This window comes from Tachysurus fulvidraco, chromosome 9 (assembly GCF_022655615.1).
Source record: "Tachysurus fulvidraco isolate hzauxx_2018 chromosome 9, HZAU_PFXX_2.0, whole genome shotgun sequence".
Classification (NCBI taxonomy): domain Eukaryota; kingdom Metazoa; phylum Chordata; class Actinopteri; order Siluriformes; family Bagridae; genus Tachysurus; species Tachysurus fulvidraco.
In genome coordinates, this window is record NC_062526.1 from 17,664,797 (window position 1) to 17,686,237 (window position 21,441).

Genomic DNA, 21,441 nt, shown 5'->3' on the forward strand with positions numbered 1-21,441 from the left:
GTCTAACCTGTCAATCTAAGTCATTCATATTCATTGTTAAAAATGTTCAATTTATAAAGAACAATTGCTAGAATTTAGAATTCAGGACGGGGAGCAGAGTTCATACTTCACTCAGGGGTTCATGGTGTAAAATGAGAGCAGCTTGTTGTGAAGATAGCTGACAATGTCACCTGATTGATCATGTCACACATTAACAAAAAGGCCCATCAACACCCCGACTTCCTCCAAAAGATGAGCTGAGCCAACCTAAAACAGCAGCTCTGCTGCAACAGATTAGCAGTGGAGAGCATTCTAACTAACATTCTAACTAACTGCATCATGGAATAATTGTCTATGTAGTGTCTGTGTAACGTCATTGTTTCCTTGTCCTTTGTATTGTTTAGTTTTCGTCATTTTCCTTGTTTTGTATTTATTAGTTATTAAATCCTATGTATTTGAAGCTATACTGTGTATGGGTCTGTCTCCCTCATCCTGGTTGTGACCAATATTCCCAGAAATACAAGGAAAAAAACCACAAAGCAACTGAGAAGCCATGGCACCACCTTTGCTTTTACCTTAGGTGTATTCCAAGAGAAAAATCTGGTTGAATTACAAAACTTCACGTCTCTGGTTTATTGTGGTTTATTTGAGTTTATTTATTCATTTTAGAGCTGTTTTTTAATCAAGAAAGCACTGACTTTTAGCTCTATTGAGAGGAAGCAACTCAGACTGGCATATAGTCAGGCACACTGTGTACTGTAGTTAGAGGTGGGGAGACTCCAAAACAAACTGGAAACTGTTGGATTTGGATGTAATGAACTCCTATATTGACATATAAATATATATTTTTTTGTGTGTGACAAAAATCAATCGCTTCGAAATTTTATCCGGTGAGGGACGTCGCTCCGTTTCCGGTTCACCAAGGAGGACGTTGCCTCACTTCTGTGCCGTGGAGGGTGTCACTGTCCCGTTTTTGTCCCCGTTTTGGTGCCCTGCGGCATCGCCCCGCACCTGTTCCGGTGGGGAATACCGCTCTGTTTCCGGTTCACCGAGGAGTACGTTGCCTCACTTCATCCGCAGAGGGGTGTTGCAGGCCAGCGCTGGCGAATTATTTTTCCCACCCTCCCTTACTCCCTCCCTCTTATATCTGGTCTTCAAGACGTGGGTCTGGCCGCGGTGCGTCGGGACTGTGCTCGGCCCTTCAGCTCGGCTGTGGACGTTGCTCTGCCCTCTCTGGCTGCGCCGTTGTGTGCATTGCTCCCTCCACCTGTCTCGCCGTGTGCCTTGCTCCCCCCACCTGTCCTGCCGTGTGCCTTGCTCCCCAAAGTGTCTCGCCGTGTGCCTTGCTCCCCCACCGGCCTCGCTGTGTGCCTTGCTCCCCCTTATCTGCCTTGCCGTGTTCCTTGCTCCCCATCTACCTCGCCATGTGCCTCGTCATTTTCCTTGTTTTGTATTTATTAGTTATTAAACCCTATGTATTTGAAGCTATCCTGCGTATGGGTCTGTCTCCCTCCTCCTGATTGTGACACCATACAGGAAATCCATGAGCATCACCTCTTACCCCACACACCCTAGTGTAAACAGTATCACTGACCAGAACTACAGATTGTTGCTGGACTTCATATTTATTAGTTAAATATAGTTACTGTTTAAATGGTCAGTTACTGTTTATTGCACACATATTATGTATACTGTATCTCTTTTATGTCTGTCTTTTGTTGACCGTCTTTGTCTTGCATCAGAGAAGGAATAATTAAGTATTCATCCTGTCCATTCTTGCATGTAATATAATATGGATTAGCCTGAGTTAGGTGTCCCTTAATGTCCTCAAATGTTTGGAAATGAACCTGCTAATTGTGCAATATAGAATTCCATTGACTGTGTATATGTGACTGATGATGTCATTTTTGTTGTATAATACACACACACACACACACACACACACACACACACACACACACACACACACACACACACACACAATATCTATAAATGCATAGAATGAGAATTTGAATGGAGTGTGCACCTGAACTGTGAACTTGAAGGGGGTGAGAGCCACAAGCCCCCCTTTTTTAGTGGCCTGCCCCCTGTTGGTATAGTATATTAGATACTGTGGTATTTAAAGATAAATTATTAATATTTAATTATTAAATTAATAATAATAATAGTAATAATAATTATACTAATAACAAAATAATAATTATAATAAATAATTGTTATTATTAGCATTAATTAGTGTTGTGAGTTTTTGTTTTATTTTGATGAAATAACTTACGGGAATTAAATGAACATTTTATTAGTTTATCTTACTGCAGAAGTATCATGTACGATGCAGCATTTCATGCTTTTGAAGAAACCTTAAAAAACAACAAAACATTATTAATTAACTTGATATAATGATTATTTTACATGGAAAATAGTTTATTCAGAAAGTGGCAAAAAAAAAGGAGGTGCGACTAAGAAACAAGACATTTTCATACGTATTTGTACAACGCCTTGAATATATTGAAATATTTGTTATTGTTTAATTAGAATTCTATTATTTTATTATACTTTGATTATATGCTTTTATACATACTTTTATCTATAATACTGTAGCATACCCTTCTATTGAAGAAGAAAAAAACATATTTACAACACTGTACTGCTTCCGGTTCTTCAAGAGTCAAGAAGCTTTTATTGCCATTTCAACCATATATAGGTGTTGCAGTACATAGCAAAATGAGACAACGTTTCTCCAGGATCATGGTAGTGATGGCGAAGTGAAGCTTTCTTGAAGCAGTGAAGCTTTCAACCCAATTGTATCGGGAAAAGGTTCATTACTCGAAGCTTTTCAAATCAGAGCTCGATGAGGACCTCTGCTGGTGAAAGCGCTATCAAGATTCAAAATTTAAGATTCAAGATTTTTATTTGTCACATACACAATCATATAGAGCATATATAACCAGCAGTGAAATGTGAGTCAGGTCCGCTCCATGGACAGTGCAAATATTAAAAAGTACAACACAGATGAAAATATAGCTATGAAAGAGTGGAATAAAAGTAAACAATAAAAATATAAGAATAAAATATAAAAGATGATGTATACTGTGGAATTAAATATAGAATGAAAAATAGTGTGCATGAAAGTAAACTGTAGTCTTAAATATTGAGATATTTGTACAAAAGGCAATGTGCATATGTGCATTATACTGTAGTCTTAAATATTAAGATACACAGGAATATGCAAGAGGCAAATGTGCAAACAGATTGACACTTTCAGTATGTCAATGTGAGGTAGTGAATGATGAATATCTTACTGATCAAGTGAATATTAAGTGGAGACATGAAGATGTTAAGAGACTGGTTTTGAGTTTAGGAGCCTGATGGCCTGGAGGAAGAAATTCCTCCTAAGTCTCTCGGTTTTTGCCATCAGCCTACGGAAGTGCTTACCAGATGGCAGCAAAGTGAAAAAATGGTTACTGGGGTGGATTGAGTCCTCGATGATTTTAACAGCTCTGTTTTTGCAGCGTTTGAGGTAGATGTCCTGCAGAGAGGGGAGAGCAGTGATGCACTCAGCTAAGCGCACAACTCTCTGCAGTCTAGACTGGTGCTGTTCCCATACCACACTGAGATACACCGTGTCAATACACTTTTTTATGGCCCCTGAATAGAAAGTTTTCAGGATTGCAGATGATGAAGATGTGAGATCAGTTCATCAGTTCGGAGCCTAAATGTTTTACACTGAATGTATTTTATTTTATTCTCGGCTGTAAAGTTCTGTATGTTTATCAGCATCAAAACATTGCTGCACACATTAGGAGTAGAATTTACCCAAAGTGCTTTGCAGCTGGATACATTTCCTCATTAAAGTTTTCTAAGTCTCACAACACAGGAAGTGCTTTCAGTCTACATCCTGTGGATCTGTGATGTAGTTAAGGTTCAAAATGATTATTTCTTCTCAACATCAATTCACTTCAAGTGAAATTACTAACAAATATCTAACTGACCATCAGTTGATATTTTCCTCAGTCACAAAGAGAAAAGATGTTCTTAAATTCAAATTCTATATTTATATAACGCTTTTAACAATTCCCCATTGTCTCAAAGCAGCTTTACAGAAGTATGGAAACAGAAGAGAGAGAAAAAGTAAATACATATATAATAATAATAAGAAAAAATAAGGATAAAAATAAATAAATTAATATATACAATTAAAGTTTAAAATTAATGTAAAAAATATTAATTGTAAATTTAAAATACTATATATCTATCCCTAACGAGCAAGCTGAGGCGACGGCAGAAAAGAAAAACTCCCTGAGATGATATGAGGAAGTAACCTTGGGAGGAACCAGAATCAGAAGGGAACACATCCTCATCTGGATGCCACTATTAAACACTGATCATCTACATAATGTGTAATAACAGTATCATAAGTCAGCAGAGTTGCGTGAATGATTAAACACCTAATCTGTAAAATCACTGAGTGGGTGTGGTTTTTTTTTTTGTCTGTACTTTTTATGAGAAATTTCCCCATTGTGGGAAGAATAAAGATAATGTGTTAATAAAGATAATGTGTGATAATGTGTTATATATGTTATCTTATCTTATGACCTGTTCATTAAGTTTTACTGATTTCTTTTTTTTTAAACATCAAAACAATTCTCTAATTCTGATTCTGAAAGTCAGAATCCAAAATTCTGACTATTTTATCAGAACTGAAAACAAGAAGCTTGATTAAATATGAGCAGAGCCTCACCCCACGTCTCCACTGCATTATCTACTCCTGATGGGTTGCCATGTATGATTGTTTCACCCTGAAATGCCCAGTTATTGATCAGCTCCAGCTCGTCATCACTCCACCTGACACACACAATAACAACACAACACATAACACACTCCACCTGAAACACACAACAAACCTCAGAGGTCCCCGTTCACTCATGTGCATCTCTATTGCTCTTAATTAATAAGAACACACAACTGACCTTAAGAGATGATGCAATCACATTTGCAGTTGCCTACTCCTGTGCGTGTGTGTGTGTGTGTGTGTGTGTGTGTGTGTGTGTGTGTGAGAGAGAGAGAGTGAGACCTGGCTGTCTCTTGGCTCTGTGTACAAGGAGATCTGATGGTACCTCTTGCGGTGAGCAGGGCAGCAGAGACACACACAGTGTACGCAGCACTGGACCCCAAACCTGCTCCTGTAGGCAGTTCAGACCACACACACACCTTCAGACCGGGCAGGATTCTGGAGTTAAACACACACACACACACACACACACACACACACACAAAATGTGATGGAACTTGTTATTACACATTTCATTAAATCTTCATCCAACTTTGTAAACAGTGTACTAGATTATTAATAAGAGGAAATTCATTTTGCAAACACTTCAATATAATAACTTACACAAAACCCAAAGAGAAGCAGCAGGAGCTTCTACACAATCTTCTCCAAAATCATGATTACGTTACATATTTTATATCACTTATAAACTAGTCTAGTAAAAATAAAAGCACAGGGTCACTGTAATGTGTGAGGCAGACTCGCTCTTACTCTGACTGGGAGAACACACACAGGTAGGTGTAGAGGAAGGCCAGCACCGCCATGCTCCTAGTGTCTGTGGATCCATCAGAGATGGCTGTAAATTCCCTCAGCTTCCTCACGAGCTCAGTCCAGCTCTGTGGAGCTTCTACACTCACCTTCACCTACACCTACACATACACACAGGGAGGACTTGTACACCAGGCTGTGTCTCTGTACAGATCGTGAAGAGTGTGAAGTGATCAGCTCTACCTGTACAGTGAGACAGCAGTGGTTTCAGCACACTGGTGTTCCAGCACAGGAAGGTGTCGATGTTCGGGAGACTGATGGACACTTCAGATGAAGACGTGACCTGCAGCCGCAGATACGTGCGCAGGTTCAAGCTCACAGCCAACGCCACCTGTTCAAGAACATTAACAGAAAATCGGTTTAAACAAGTTTTTAAACTGAGCTCCAGAAGCAGCAGATACAAAAATGCTTGATTCTGGTCAAAGAGCTGTGAGGAGACTCACTTCACCTTCTTCACAGCTCACATCACTCTAGTGTGGGTCTGAAAACTGATATGTGTCAAGTCTAGAGATCAGATTTATACCAAGTCTGATGGATCAGTAAATTCACCTCTGAAACACTTGATCTTTTTATTTCTAACAACTGCAGCATTCAAGAGGAAGAGAGAAATCAGATCAGAAAATGAAGTGTGTTTTGAAGATAAAACTCTTTACCTTCCCGTGTACTACAGCATGCTCTCCGTGCAGGATGGATTTCCCTGGAGCTGAAATAAAACACTCCTGAACACACAACATGTCTGTACAATGTCCAGTATTAAAAACCCACCCGCATTCCGGCAAAAATCCTAAACACGCCTAAACTCCTAACACTAATATTGTAGCATAATATTAGCCACTAGCCGTAGAAGTTCAGTTTATAGACCACCGTCCATGTCTCGAATTAATTCTAAAAAATACATTCATAGATATAAAGCAAGGTGGGTTTTAAATATAATAAAAAAGTAAGTAATTTGTGTATATTCCTGACTAATAGACTCTCTGAAACTGACTTCCTCAAACACTATAAAAAAAACAGTCAAAACCCGCTGCTCGGTGACCAATCAGAACCCTGATCCACACGCACGGCAGGACACTGACGAATCATAGTGCACATCGCCACATCGTGTCATCAGTCGTCTGACATCTGGTCCCGCCCACTCAGCTACGGATACCAAGAGAGAGAAAAAAAATGCGTGTTCTAAAAGTTTACTTATTAACTTTACTTTTCATGGAACTTTAATTAAGTTAAATTGTTTAATTTAAAACTAATGCTTGGTTTGAATTAACTGAATTTATGAAGTTCACCTCTAAGCTATTACACAATACAGCAATAAATATTATTATAATATATTTATATCAATACAGTTTAAAATTTGTGACGCTCTGCCTGCAAATGATAGACAAAAATCAGTTCTGTTTATTTCAGAATGTTAATCATGAGTCTTATGTTAAAATTTGAGAAACAGACAACGTTGAGCCGCATCCAGATTTTTCTTATGCAGTTACTATCAGAATTATAGCAAAAATAAAAAATAAAAATCAATAGATTCCGTTATTAAATTCTATTGACATTCCTCTAGAAAATATCTCATCAATAAACTGTATCAAAGTCTTCATCATACACACTCTTCCTCCTTAGGCTGGGTAGAGAGTTCTGCTTCGAGAAAGGACACAACTTCAGCTAGACAGAAAGATTAACAGATTTATGAAAAAAAATATTAACCTGATATATTTTTATATACATTTAATTTAGTGTCTGTTTTCATGAATTACACGTAAGGGTATACAATTATAATACAGAAAATTATAAACCTGATGAATAATTTAATAAATTATTTTCCCAAAGTACATGTCATGTAAAGTTTTACATGTATAACGCAAAAAAAAAAAAAAAATCATTTCACTGCCTGAAACGCAGAGAAAGATATGGCTAAAAAATCGGGAATTTATGCCCCCTAATGGACGTCCCGAGGTGTCCATAAGTGTTAATGTGTGTTTTTACACTTTTACAGTCACACACTCGCTGCAGTATTTCTACACTGGAATTACACCTGGTATACATTTCCCAGAATTCACTGCTGTGGGCCTGCTGGATGGACAGCACTTTGGCTGCTATGACAGTAAGAGGAGAGAAATCATAAAGACGGAGTGGATAAGTTTTGATAATCCAGATCACTGGAACAGAATCACAGGGATTGCAAATGATCATCAGGTGGCTTTCAAAGCCCATGTGATTACTCAAATGCAGCGCTTTAATCAGACTACAGGTAAACACACATATACAGAGAGTGAAGGTGTGTCACTTTCTAAACTCACTCCTGATCAGTGTAAAGAAGTAAATCTTCTGTCTTTAATATGAGATAAAATCACACTGAAATAAAGAGATTCAGAGAAATGAGATAGAAATGAAATTTAGTGTAAATGGCTTAGTGGCTAGCACATTCGCCTCACACCGTCAGGGTCGGGGTTCGATTCCCGCCTCCGCCTTGTGTGTGCAGAGTTTGCATGTTCTCCCCGTGCCTCGGGGGTTTCCTCCGGGTACTCCGGTTTCCTCCCCTGGTCCAAAGAAATGCATTGTAGGTTGATTGGCATCTCTGGAAAATTGTCCGTAGTGTGTGAGTGAATGAGAGTGTGTTTGTGCCCTGCGATGCGATGGTGGCACTCCGTCCAGGGTGTATCCTGCCTCGATGCCCGATGACGCCTGAGATAGGCACAGGCTCTCCGTGACCCGAGAAGTTCGGATAAGCGGTAGAAAATGAATGAATGAATGAATGAGATGTAAATGTGTGAGTGATGAAGAACTCAATGAGGAGTAAAGTGTGGTGTTTGAGTGGAGAACGTTGAAAGAGACGGACTTCAGCTGAACCTCATCACATTAACAGTGTGTGTGTGTGTGTGTGCGTGTGCAGGAGTTCACTCAGATGTTTGGCTGTGAGCTTGATGATGACGGGACTGTTAGAGGATACAAACAGTACGGTTATGATGGAGAAGATTTAATCAGCTTTGATCTGACAACTCTCATATGGACTGCAGCTAAATCACAAGCTGTGATGACCAAGAACAAGTGGGATAATTATCCTGCTAAAAATAATGAGTGGAAGAACTTCCTGGAGAAAGAGTGTACCGATTAGTTAAATAAATATATGTCTTATGGCAGAAAGACTCTGCAGAGAAAACGTAAAGTGTGTAAACTGTTATTGTAACACACACGCACACACACTCATCTTCCGTCTTCTCTGCTCTTTAAAAGCCGTACATTAAAAATGTAAATTTTTTGTCCAGCTCGAAATTCTTTCACATGTTTGTAGCCAGAAAATCTTGATCACATAACCAATAGCTCTTCAAGATAGTTCCAATAATTCTTCAGATAGTTCAGTCGTGGCATCATGTGAAGATCTAGAATAACAAATTTCCATGTTTTTTTGTTCCCTTTTCCACTACAGGAGGAGAGAGGAGCATATTGAAGTGACTTTTTGCACATGATTTAAATTTGTGCAGCCTGCCTGGAGTTTGTTGAACTAATTTACTTTGATTCTTTTTTGAAAAGATTTCACTGGTCTGAAAATGAGACGAGTTAGTGAACAGAAATGAGATGATCTATTTTGTAAATATACAGTGAGCTGAGAAATGCAACATGTTCACAATCTAAAGTAGACAGAATTTCTGTAATGCTGTGCTGCACAAAACAGCAGCAGCACAAAACAAAAACTGTTATTACATATGTTATTACTATTTTGTATTTTAGTTTTTATTTCACTATTTCTTCATGCTTTGGTTTTCAGTTATCTTGTTTCTTTCAGCTGCTTTAAATGTTTGTTGTTTATTTTTTTGCCCTTTTTTAACTTTTAATATCTTGTCCTTATTTATGTCCTTGAAGACTGATAACTAACAGTTTGCACACACACACACACACACACACACACACACACACACACACACACACACACACACACACACACACACACACACACACACACACACACACACACACACACACACACACACACACACACAGCTCTGTCCATCATCTGAGTGTTACACTGGAAACAAGCCATATGAAGGAGATGAGTGAGTCTTAACCAGTTCCCTGATTATTTTGATACTGGATTCTAAAGCTCTCTGAAGTTGTAATCTTTGTTTGTTCATGCATGTTGTCCACACTCTGTCTTTCAATCAAAGTGTTAGTGTGTGTTATTTAGATAACCGTGCTGATCTGCAACAGACACACTGCATGATGCGGTTTAATGTGGTGTGTAGTCAGAGTGTTCAGGTCTGTAAATCACTGCTGCTTGTCCTGTGTACTTGTTCTCTCTGACATTGAGAGCCAGATCTGAACTTGTGAACACAAGGGCTTTGGACTACAAATCTTTCCAGATGGACTGGTGTGTTCCTGCTGTGTACAGTTCTGTCTGTGTGTCTCTCTGTTCTCCAGGTTGTAGGACTGACTTTTAATACAAAGCAAACTAAATATTTTAATAAGTTACCATTGTAGACTGATCTTAACTGATGATCATCAGAATTTAATGACAATGTAAAATCTTTCTTTCCTCCAATTAAGAGATATAAATCTTAATCATTCCTGTTTCTGGTATTCAGTATATTTTGGTTGCACTATGGAAACTGCAGGTTTCTATAGGAACAAAAATAAACTGTCCTTGTAAAGGTCTGTATTATCACATGGGTAGTAAAATTTATTCTGTAAAAATACCTTAATCAGTTGGACATGTACAATATTCTAAACTCTTTATTATTCATTGTGTGTGTGCAGTTTATTCACCAGTTTATTTCATTCCTCAGTGCTGCTGTATTCTGTGTCCTGATTGGTAAGAAGGTGTTGATAAATTTTCTGTAATCTGTAGGCTTTACAGTGGTGCAGATACAAATGACAGTTATATGAGTGCACTCGATCTCATATGTTTCTATAGTTACAGCTCATTCACAGGAACTTTATAAATCGTCTATAAACAGTAAACTTTCTGCGGTGGGAAAGTCTTCATGATCGAGGAGAGGAGCTTGCACTTTCTGCTTCGAGGAGAGAATAACGAGGGAATAAAAAGGCTGTGAGGGAAAGACTGTTTATTGCTGCTATAACATCAGTGGGTTTGAGGGGCTTAATATGTTCAATTCAATTCAAGTTTATTTGTATAGCGCTTTTTACAATGGGCTTTGTCTCAAAGCAGCTTTACAGAACATAAACATAGAACAGAAGTTAAACATAAGAAGAAATACAAAGAACTAATATAGTAAAAAATTAAGATATATATATATATATATATATATATATATATATATATATATATATATATATATATATATATATATATATATATATATATATAGTTCACAGTGTGCATGTATGTATGTATGTATTTATCCCCAATGAGCAAGTCTGAGGTGACTCAGGCAGCAGTGGCAAGGAAAAACTCCCTTAAATTGGTAAGGAAGAAACCTTGAGAGGAACCGGACTCAAAGGGGAACCCAACTTCATATGGGTGGCACTGGGGGGTGAGGTTACAAATATACAGTCAAACAAATGTTGTATTGGTGTAAAGATCACATGGAGTTCAGATCTCCTCTTGGTATCATAGAGTCCAACTGGAGCTGGTAGATCTGTAGATGTCTCAGGATTCTCATAGAGTCAGCCTCATCTCAGTGGAGGTCCAAAATCTTCATCGCACGGAAGACGATCGGATCTGGTACAATGTCTGGATGCCTCGGGATGGGTAGAAAGAGAAAAGCAGTGTAGAGGGATTAACATATCTGCTGTTCATAAAAAAGGTGAAAAAGTATTGCTGCATAATTTTATGGGATGTATTATGTGTGTGTGTACGCCTGACTAAAGAGATGAGTTTTTAATCTGCTTTTGAACTGGGAAAGTGTGTCTGAGCCCCGAACACTAGGACAGGAAGACTATTCCAGAGTTTGGGAGCTAAATAAGAAAACGCTCTACCACCTTTAGTAGACTTAGATATTCTGGGGACTACCAGAAGTCCTGAGTTTTGTGATCTCAGAGCGCGTGAAGGATTGTAACGTGTTACATGGGAGCTAAACCATTAAGAGCCTTGTATGTAAGTAGCAGCAGTTTGTAATCAATTCTAAACTTAATAGGTAGCCAGTGTAGAGATGATAAAATTGGGGTTATATGGTCATACTTTCTAGTCCTAGTTAGAACTCTGGCAGCTGCATTTTGGACTAATTGTAACCTATTTATTAAAGATGCAGGACAACCACATAGTAATGCATTACAATAGTCCAGTCTTGAGGTCATGAATGCATGAACTAGCTTCTCGGCATCAGATACAGACAGGATGTTTCTCAGCTTGGCAATATTTCTAAGGTGGAAGAAGGCTGTTTTTGTAGTATGAGCGATATGATTCTCAAAAGACAGGTTGCTGTCTAGTATAACACCCAGGTCTTTCACTGTCGAGCTACTAGTAACAGTACATCCCTCTAAATGGAAGTTAAATTGTGAGAGTTTCTGTGCACTGGTTTTTGGACCTATAAGTAGTATTTCTGTCTTATCAGAGTTTAACAACAGAAAATTACAACTCATCCAGTCTTGTATCCCCCTAAGGCATTGAGTTAATTTGGACACTTTGGCTATTTCATCTGGTTTTGATGAGATATATAACTGTGTGTCGTCAGCATAGCAGTGGAAACTAATCCCATGTCTTCTGATGATGTTCCCTAATGGAAGCATGTATATCGAGAAAAGCAGAGGTCCTAGAACTGATCCTTGAGGGACCCCATGACTAACTGGTAATAAACTGGAGGATTCACCATTTAATTCAACAAAATGGTATCGATCAGACAGGTAGGATCTAAACCAACTTAAAGCCTGTCCATGAATACCTGTGTAATTTTGTAAGCGATCTAGGAGAATGTTGTGATCTATAGTGTCGAATGCAGCACTAAGGTCAAGTAGAACTAATACTGACATACAGTCTTGGTCCGAAGCTAAGAACAAGTCATTTGTAACTTTAACAAGTGCAGTTTCTGTGCTATGATGGGGCCTGAAACCTGACTGAAACTCTTCAAAGATATTGTTCTCCTGTAAGAAGGAGCTCAGTTGAACAGACACAACCGTTTCTAGTATTTTAGACATAAACGGAAGATGTGAAATAGGTCTGTAATTTGATAGTACATTTGGATCTAAATTAGGTTTCTTAATGAGGGGCCTAATAACTGCCAACTTGAAGGATTTAAGGACGTAACCTAAAGATAGTGAGGAGTTAATAAAATTAGGAAGATGCTCACCAGCTTTATGTAACACGTCTTTCAGTAATTTAGTTGGAATGGGGTCTAGAGAACAAGTTGTTGATTTAGATGTGGTAATAAGTTTATCTAACTCTTCCTGTCCTGTACTTGTAAAGCTCTGTAAAGCCTTAGGTGAGATTGTGTCACTGGTTGCTCTCATACTGTATGTTGAGCGTCACCTATTTTATTCCTGATACTTTCGATTTTATCAGTGAAGAATCGCCTCTAGGCTACGACCGTAACCCTAGTTCCCTGAGGAATGAGACGCTGCGTCGAAATGCTATGGGAACGCCCTCTGCGTGACTGCGCTCTGAACCACGTGTGTAATCTGACCAATAGGCATTGGGACGTGACGTCATCGGCGGGTAATGTCACGTAAACAGGAAGCTACAAATGGCTGTGAGATGGACAAGACGCTAGCTCCTGTGAGAGAAGGTAAGCGCCGCAGGGATGCAGGGAGTGTGGCATGGAGATGCAGCATCTCGTTCCTCAGGGAACTAGGGTTACAGTCGTAACCTAGAGACGTTCCCTTTCGGGACTCGAGCTGCGTCGAAACGCTATGGGAACGAGTGTCCAATCACGCCACACTGACCAGACCCTGCTTAGAGAGTGAGGGCCTCTGCACCTGCACGTAGGACAGAGGAGCCCGGGGTGGCTCTGAGGTCAAGGTCATAGAACCTGACAAAGGTCAGCAGGGTGGACCAACCCGCAGCATCACAGATGTCTTGGAGTGCCACTCTAGTGGACCAGGCCAAAGCAGACGAGCAGCTGCACCGATTCTCTCCACGGACCCGTCCTGCGGAGGTAAGTGACCAGTGCTTGCACTGGACACAGTCGGTTCTGTCGCTTCTGTTCGGGGGCTGTAAATGGAGGAAGCTCTGGAGCGGAGAAGGGCCTCTCCCACCTCAGTAGAGAGACCAGCCGCTATGAACTGTGCACCCTCAGGGGCCACAGCCACAGCCTCCACAGCTCGGGCGGGGGTGCATCAGGGTTCCGCCCGTCTGTGAGAGGAGATCCCTCCTGGGAGGAATTTCCCACGGAGGACCCTCGAGTAGGGACACCAGATCCGCAAACCATGGCTTGCCCGGCCATCAAGGTGCTACCAGGAGGAGACGGACTCCATCCTGGCAAACTCTCTCCAGAACTCCAGGGAGCAGTGCAATCGGAGGAAAAGCGTACAGATGTAGCCTCGGCCACGACTGTACCATGTACGTGAGAGAGAGAGAACCAGAGGGGACAGTGCGAGGTTTCCCGGGTCGCAAACAGATCCACCTGGGCTCTGTAGAACCTCCGCCATATGAACTCCATATGAAATATGGTTGATGTAGGAGACCACTGCAGTATTGTCCGTGCGGGCCATCTCTCAGGTCCGGGAGGAAGTGTTTTAACCCCAAAAACACCGCCATCATCTCCAGGCAATTTATGTGCCACAAGAGACGTGGGCTGCTCCACAGAGTGGCCACTCATGACTGCACCCCACCCCGTGAGGGAGGTATCCGTCGTTAGCATCACGCGGCGACATGGAGCCCCCAACACGGGGCCTTGGGACAGAAACGTTTGGTCTTTCCAAACATCCAAGGCTTGAAGGGCACGCCGCGAGACGATGGAACGATATGGGTTTCCCCTGAGAGAAAAGCCCCTGCCCCGGAGCCACCAGTAGAGGGGCCTCATGTGCAGGAGGCCGAGCGGGATTACGCTGGACGCCGCAGCCATGAGCCCTAGCAGCCTCTGGAACTGCTTCACAGTGTGGCTGGCTTTCCCGCACTCTCCTGACCGAGGTGAGGATGACTTCGACCCGAGCAGGTGACAACCGTGCCTGCATCCTGGCCGAGTCCCATATCACACCCAAAAAGGTGGTTCTCTGTGCTGGAGAGAGCACGCTTTTGCTGGCGTTTAGCCGAAACCCAAGCACCTTCATGCAGGCGAGGACAACATCTCGATGCGCAATGCCTGGCGCTCCAACTGAGCCAGAATCAACCAGTCGTCGAGGTAGTTTCAAATGCAGATGCCCTGGAGCCGCAGCGGGGTCAGTGCCGCGTCGACGCATTTCGTGAAAGTGCGGGGCGAGAGTGCTAGGCCGAACGGGAGGACCCGATATTGGTAAGCTTCGCCTCCGAAAGCAAACCTCAGGAACCTCCTGTGTGCAGGAAGGATGGAAACATGAAAGTACGCGTCTTCCAGATCTATTGTGACGAACCAGTCCCCTGACCTGATCTGAGTCACGACCTCCCTGAGGGTGAGCATCCTGAACCTGAGCCTGCTGAGAGAGTGGTTCAAGAAGCGTAGATCTAGAATGAGACACAACCTGCCATTCTTCCTCGGAATGACGAAGTACGGGCTGTAAAAGCCTGACTCTCGAACCGAGGGGGGGACCACCTCGATGGCTCCTTTCCTCAGGAGTGTGTGCACTTCTTGTTCCAGGACCAGAGCCTGCTCGGGTCCCACCAGCCTGGCCTCTGACCCACACAGAGCAGCTGGAGCCAAGCCCTGCAGCTGATGGCGCCTCGCAAGAGGCGGCGGACCCTCCCCCTCAACAACGAACCTTCGGGTGGAAAGGTGTGGAGCGAACCGCTGGAGGGAAGCCGCGCCCTGAAGCACATCTTGTGGCAGGGCAGACAGACCGGCCTCCATGACCCGAATGCCCGGAGCCACGTACTGCGGCCGTTGAGACCACCTGAGAGGCGGCGGGCCTCCCCCATCCGTACAGAGACTTTGGGCGGAAGTGGAGGGAGGTGCCCGCTGGAGGGGGGCCGTGCTCTGAAGCACATCCTGTGGCAGAGCCAATGGCCTAGCGCCTCGGTGGTGCAGGGGAGGGATGGGCACCGTCACGTGAGGTGTGCCCCATCCCCCCAACCGTAGATCATCAGGATCTATGCACCACTGCCCGTTTGTCGGAGGCGAGGGTGACCCTCAGGTCACCCTGCTCCTTCCTGGGCCTAGAACGTCGCCTTAAGCCCTTAGGCCCCGCCCGCGGAGATCGGGTGGCCACGCTCTGACTCTGGTCTTTGCGGTGCCTGGAAGGACCAGGCTGGAGCTGCCGCCGAACAGCCCCATGAGATCGCCGAGGGAGGTACTGCTGAAACGCAGCCGACTGCTTTTTAGACTCCTGGAACTTGTGTACGACCGCCGTTACAGCGTCGCCAAACAGTCCAGGAGGAGCCATCGGTGTGTCCAGTAGCACAGCTCGATCCTTGTCCGGGAGGTCGGACAAGGTGAGCCACAGATGCCTTTCTGTGGCTACCAGGGCCACCATGGACTGCCCAATGGCCTGCGCCGTGTGCTTCGTGGCCCAAAGAGCCAAGTCGGCAGTGCGACGCAACTCCTCAATATCAGCCGTCCCGGAGCTAAATCCCTCATCCAAATCACGTAGCAGGTCAGCCTGGTATGCCTGCAACACACCCATGGTGTGGAGGCAGCCCGCGGCCTGACCTGCTGCCGTGTAAGCCTTCCCTACTAAGGCTGTCGTAGCACGTAGCAGCTTAGTAGGGAAAACCGGAGCCTTTGGCGATGATGCAACGTTAGGGGAGAGATAGCTTGCCAGTGTCTCTTCCACACGCGGCATTGCCCCATAACCGCACGCCTTAGCCCCAACCACATTCGCGTAAAGCGAGGAGTGACTAGGAGAAGTGCGCATAGAGTATGGGGTTTTCCAGGATCTGGACACCTCGGCGTGCAGATCGGGAAAAAAATGGCAGGCTCTGGCGCCGAGGAAGTGACACAGGGCGCAGGAAACACTCATCCAGCTTACTGGGTGTGCGCTGCTTCTGCTGCTCCACCGGCCAATCTAAATCCTTAACCTGCAACTTGAAATAATTGATTTGAAGTGTGATGTAAAATTGAAGGATAAATGTGCCTCTGTGGGCTTGGACACATTTTATCAGTATCGCCTGCCAGGCTATCCTAAATTAACAGCACTGGCTACAAAAAATGTTGTGCATGTTTGGGACTACCTACCTTTGTGAGCAAGTGTTTTCAGTAATGAACATTAATAAAACGAAGCTCCGCTCAAAGCTCACACATAAGCACTTAAATGAGATTCTAAAATTGGCCGCTACTCGGGACATAATGCCTGATATTGATGCACTTGTGCAGGCTAAAAGATTCCGAGTTTCAGGGGCAAATTGATAAAATAAATTTGTTTACTTTAAAAAACATACATACTTATGTATAAATTAACAATTTTTACAAAAATTTTTTTTTAAAACAGCCGCCACTTAAGATTTTAAGTGTGTGGAGTCAATTCGTGTATTCAGAAGTGCTTCCCGGAATTGGAAATTGGATTTTAAACAATTTCTATATTATAAAACTATAGACTAACTCTTTATACTAGTACTCCAATAAGTTAGTGACTGTTGCACCATCCAGTAGATCATGTCATTAAAAACAGTTTCTGTAGGACTTTGTCCTAGAGCTAGTTGATGTTCTGCTAACTGTAGTAATGGAAGTGAAACAGATGCTGTGTTTATTAGCAACATGTTCATGTGATGTAGTGTGTAGTGTGTCTCCTGTTGTGTTCTGATGTTTATAGAGCACTTCCTGTCTGCACAGTGGTGTTTGTAGCTCACTTCCTGTAGAAGTAAACACAGATAATTCAAACATGAAAGTTAACACAGTTTGATATCACACCTTCCTTTCAAGAGAAGTGTGTGTGTGTGTTTGTTTTCATTGATAGAGACTTAATCACACTTTTATACGTCGCTCTGGATAAAGGCGTCTGCCAAATGTTGTAAATGTAAATGTAATGTTTGTGTGTGTGTGTGTGTGTGTGTGTGTGTGTGTGTGTGTGTGTGTGTGTGTGTGTGTGTGTGTGTGTGTGTGCAGGAGTTCACACGGTGCAGCAGATGTACGGCTGTGAGCTGGATGATGACGGGACTGTTAGAGGATACAGACAGTACGGTTATGATGGAGAAGATTTCATCAGTTTGGATCTGAAAACTCTCACATGGACTACACTAAACCACAAGCTGTGATCACCAAGAACAAGTGGGATAATAATCCTGGTGCCACTGTGGGTGAGAAGAGCTACCTGGAGGACACCTGTATCGATTGGTTAAAGAAGTATGTGTCTTATGGCAGAGAGACTCTGGAGAGGAAAGGTAAAGCATGTGATCTGTTACTGTAACTCACACACACACACACACACACTCTCTCTCTCTCTCTCTCTCTCTCTCTCTCTCTCTCTCTCTGTCTGTCCTCCTCTGTTGTGATTATTTAAATCTCTAAATAAAAATGAGTTGTTTTTTTTAAAGCCGTACATTAAAAGTGTAAATCTATTTTTCTGTCCAACTCGAAACTCTTTCACATCTTTGTAGACAGAAAATCTTCATCACATGACCAATAACTCTGAACTTCACTGAGGGGAAAAATGAGGTGACGTTCTTCAGATAGTTCAGTGTGTAAAGTGAAAAGACCAAAATCTTTCAGCAGAACAGAGACGTTTTATTTCAGTTAAACAGAGAAAGATTTTTCAGACCAGAGAGAAAAAAAATGAAGAAAAAGTAACTGAAAATTTAAGGATGTTTTCATTCTAACAGTTTACAAACACTTTAAAGAGTGGTGATGATGATTAGAAAGTGATGAAGATGCTGTTTCTTGTCTCCTGTGCTGCTCACAGCAGATGCTCTTTAACAGTGTGGGAAGGCTCCAATGTTTCTGCTGTAAACTTTCCTCCTTTCCTGCAGAAACCATTCCAGTGTCTCATCTTCACTAAAACTCATCAACTGGTGGAAACTTGATGAAAAACGTCCTCAGCAGGAACACAGATTATTCCTCATCAGGGTTACATGAGGAGTTTAGACATGAAGGACAGAAGAGACTTTTAATATTTCTGTCTCTGTGTCTCTGCAGTTCGTCCTGAGACGTCACTGTTCCAGAAACACTCGCCTTCTCCAGGGGTGGTGTGTCACGCTACAGGTTTCTTCCCCAAAGCAGTGTTGATCTCCTGGAGGAAGGACGGAGAGGACGTGCATGAGGACGTGGAGCTCAGTGAGACGTTACCCAACCAGGATGGAAGCTTCCAGAAGAGAAGCATTCTGAAAGTCCCAGCTGAGGAGCTGCAGAAACACACCTACACCTGTGTGATTCAGCACAGCAGCATGAAGGATTTAGTGCTGAATGTGAGCGAGCGACAGATCCTGAAAGGTCAGAAACACTTTCCTCTAAAACTACAGATTTACAGTGAAATCTGATTTCCTGCTGCAGCGGATAATAAAGACTCTGTGCCGATTTAACAGGTGGAGGATCGATGGCTATCATCATTGGTGTAGTCGTGGCTCTCATTGTTCACGTTGTTGCTGTTGTTGCTGGAATTATGGTCTGGAAGAAGAAGAACTCTGGTGAGAGGAGGAAGGAGGCAGATGTGAAGTTTTCAGAGAACAGATTTACACTTTCTAATTCTTGAAGGAGATTTGATGAAGATTTTACTTGTTTTTAATCTGAACTGATAAACTGATAAATAACTGTCTGTCCATCATCTGTGTTTCAGGCTTCAAACGTGCTCCAGCCTCTGAAGACTCTTTCTCCACCAACTCATAAAGCATGACTGTGTGTCTTCCTGCTGAAGTGAGAGAGTAAGACATGATGATGTTTACAGTATCATATGGAAGAAAAGTCTCTGTGTGTGTACAGAGAATGCTTGACATTTTGATCACATGAATTCATGTGTCATGACTTCTGAAGACAGTTACAGTATGGAAGAAAAATCTGTGTGTGGACTGAAACTCCAGCAGAAAAGACTGAGCTCACATTAAATCTCAGCTCAGAGCTGATCCTGTTTCTTTCTCTCAGTTTTTCTAGGAGACACCAGGAGATGGAGATGAGGACCACACACACACACACACACACACACACACACACACACACACACACACACACACACACACACACACACACACACACACACACACATTGTTCAGTGGGTATCGGGGTATGATTTATTTTCTTCTTTGTTCTTGATGTAAAATGGGATTTTTCAGATTGTTTTATTTTTATGCTCTGTGTAAATTCTCTGTGTAGTTTTCATTCTTCATATGTGATTTTACACAAACACACATATACACACAGATTGAACAGATTGGACTAAAGTGTAAAAGAACAGGAGTGAAGACAGCAGAAGCAGGAGGTCATGCTGGAGGATCAGAACTCCAAGATTTTATTTTCAACACAAGAACAAAACACAAAGTCACTAAACCACACTGAGGACTTTATTTATTACTGAACTCCATTTAAAACTAAAACTATCCATTCAACACCTTTTCACATCTGAACGACCTGTTTAACAAATCTGTGTTTTATTAGCTTCAGTCCCATCAGTAATTATAACACATCATACTGTGTGTGTTTCCAGACCTTTAGAGACACAAACACACTCAGCACTGACTCACAATCAGATATCAGCCTTCATCTGTTCTATTCTGTTTTAAAGGGATTAGTCTCGTAAAGACACATTTACTGGTTTGTGTTTCTTCTGTTTAAATATTAGGTTAAGATTAATATTAACATGATAAAGATAAGAGGATACAAACTGTTATAATAATGCTGAAATAAATAAATAACAGTAATGTCCATGCTTGTGTGTGGGTTTTGATTATAAGGAAAATAGAATGAGATACAGAAATGAATAAAAAATATGATCTTAGAGAAATGGAGATGGAGCTGTGAGTGAAGTAAAGAGCAGAAGTTCACCTGTTATCTGAATGGGAGGGGCTTACTCTCACCTGTTAATCAGAGAGACAATGGCCAATCATATGCATCTGTGAGCTCATGTATGCGAAGGAGGGTTGATGATGTTTTCCACTGCTCTATGATGCCACACAGCTGGATGCTGTGAGAGACTCGTGTATTTAAATATAAAACAATGAACTCCATTTAAAAGACTTTCTAACAGCCATTGTTCAGGCTCACAGAGCAGTGCTCACAGTGTTTTATGTGCTTGTATTTGTTAAAATGTGATTTATTACTCCACTTCGACTCTACACACATTTATATAACAGTACACTTGTAGTCATTAACCCTGAGAACCAAATAAAAAATAAACATTTCTGTTTTTGAAACATATTGTTATTGTACTGTAGTGATACTTCATTGCAAAGGATTTTGCCTGTAGATGTATTAGTGTAAAATATATCTGACCCAATGGTCATGACTGTTTCTTCTGAGTAATTGACTCATTCATTAAAAGGGGCATGTTAAAAAAATCGCAGTGTGGAGTTTACAGAGAACATATTAGAGAATTCTACTCATTTACACAGCACTAACAGATAACATTCACTCTCTCATTTTCTACCGCTTATCCGAACTTCTCGGGTCACGGGGAGCCTGTGCTTCTCAGGCGTCATCGGGCATCGAAGCAGGATACACCCTGGACGGAGTGCCAACCCATCACAGGGCACACACACACTCTCATTCACACACTATGGACAATTTTCCAGAGATGCCAATCAACCTACCATGCATGTCTTTGGACCGGGGGAGGAAACTGGAGTACCCGGAGGAAACCCCCGAGGCACGGGGAGAACATGCAAACTCCACACAGACAAGGCGGAGGCGGGAATCGAACCCCCAACCGTGGAGGTGGGAGGCGAACGTGCTAACCACTAAAGCTCATTAACTTCAAGGATAAAGCCAGGCCCA

General features: G+C 42.1%; 1 protein-coding gene and 3 pseudogenes across 7 annotated transcripts in view; 1 reads left to right on the forward strand and 3 right to left on the reverse strand.

The window, feature by feature from the left end:
* LOC113638514 overlaps positions 1-19,716 on the forward strand; it is an 81,201-nt pseudogene extending 61,485 nt beyond the window's left edge.
* LOC113656616 overlaps positions 1-21,441 on the reverse strand; it is a 355,645-nt pseudogene that overhangs the window by 175,338 nt on the left and 158,866 nt on the right.
* LOC113656619 (acetyl-CoA carboxylase 2) overlaps positions 1-21,441 on the reverse strand; it is a 332,529-nt gene that overhangs the window by 112,460 nt on the left and 198,628 nt on the right. The window lies entirely within an intron of this gene.
* On the reverse strand, positions 2,844-6,800 carry LOC113638518 (annotated as a pseudogene).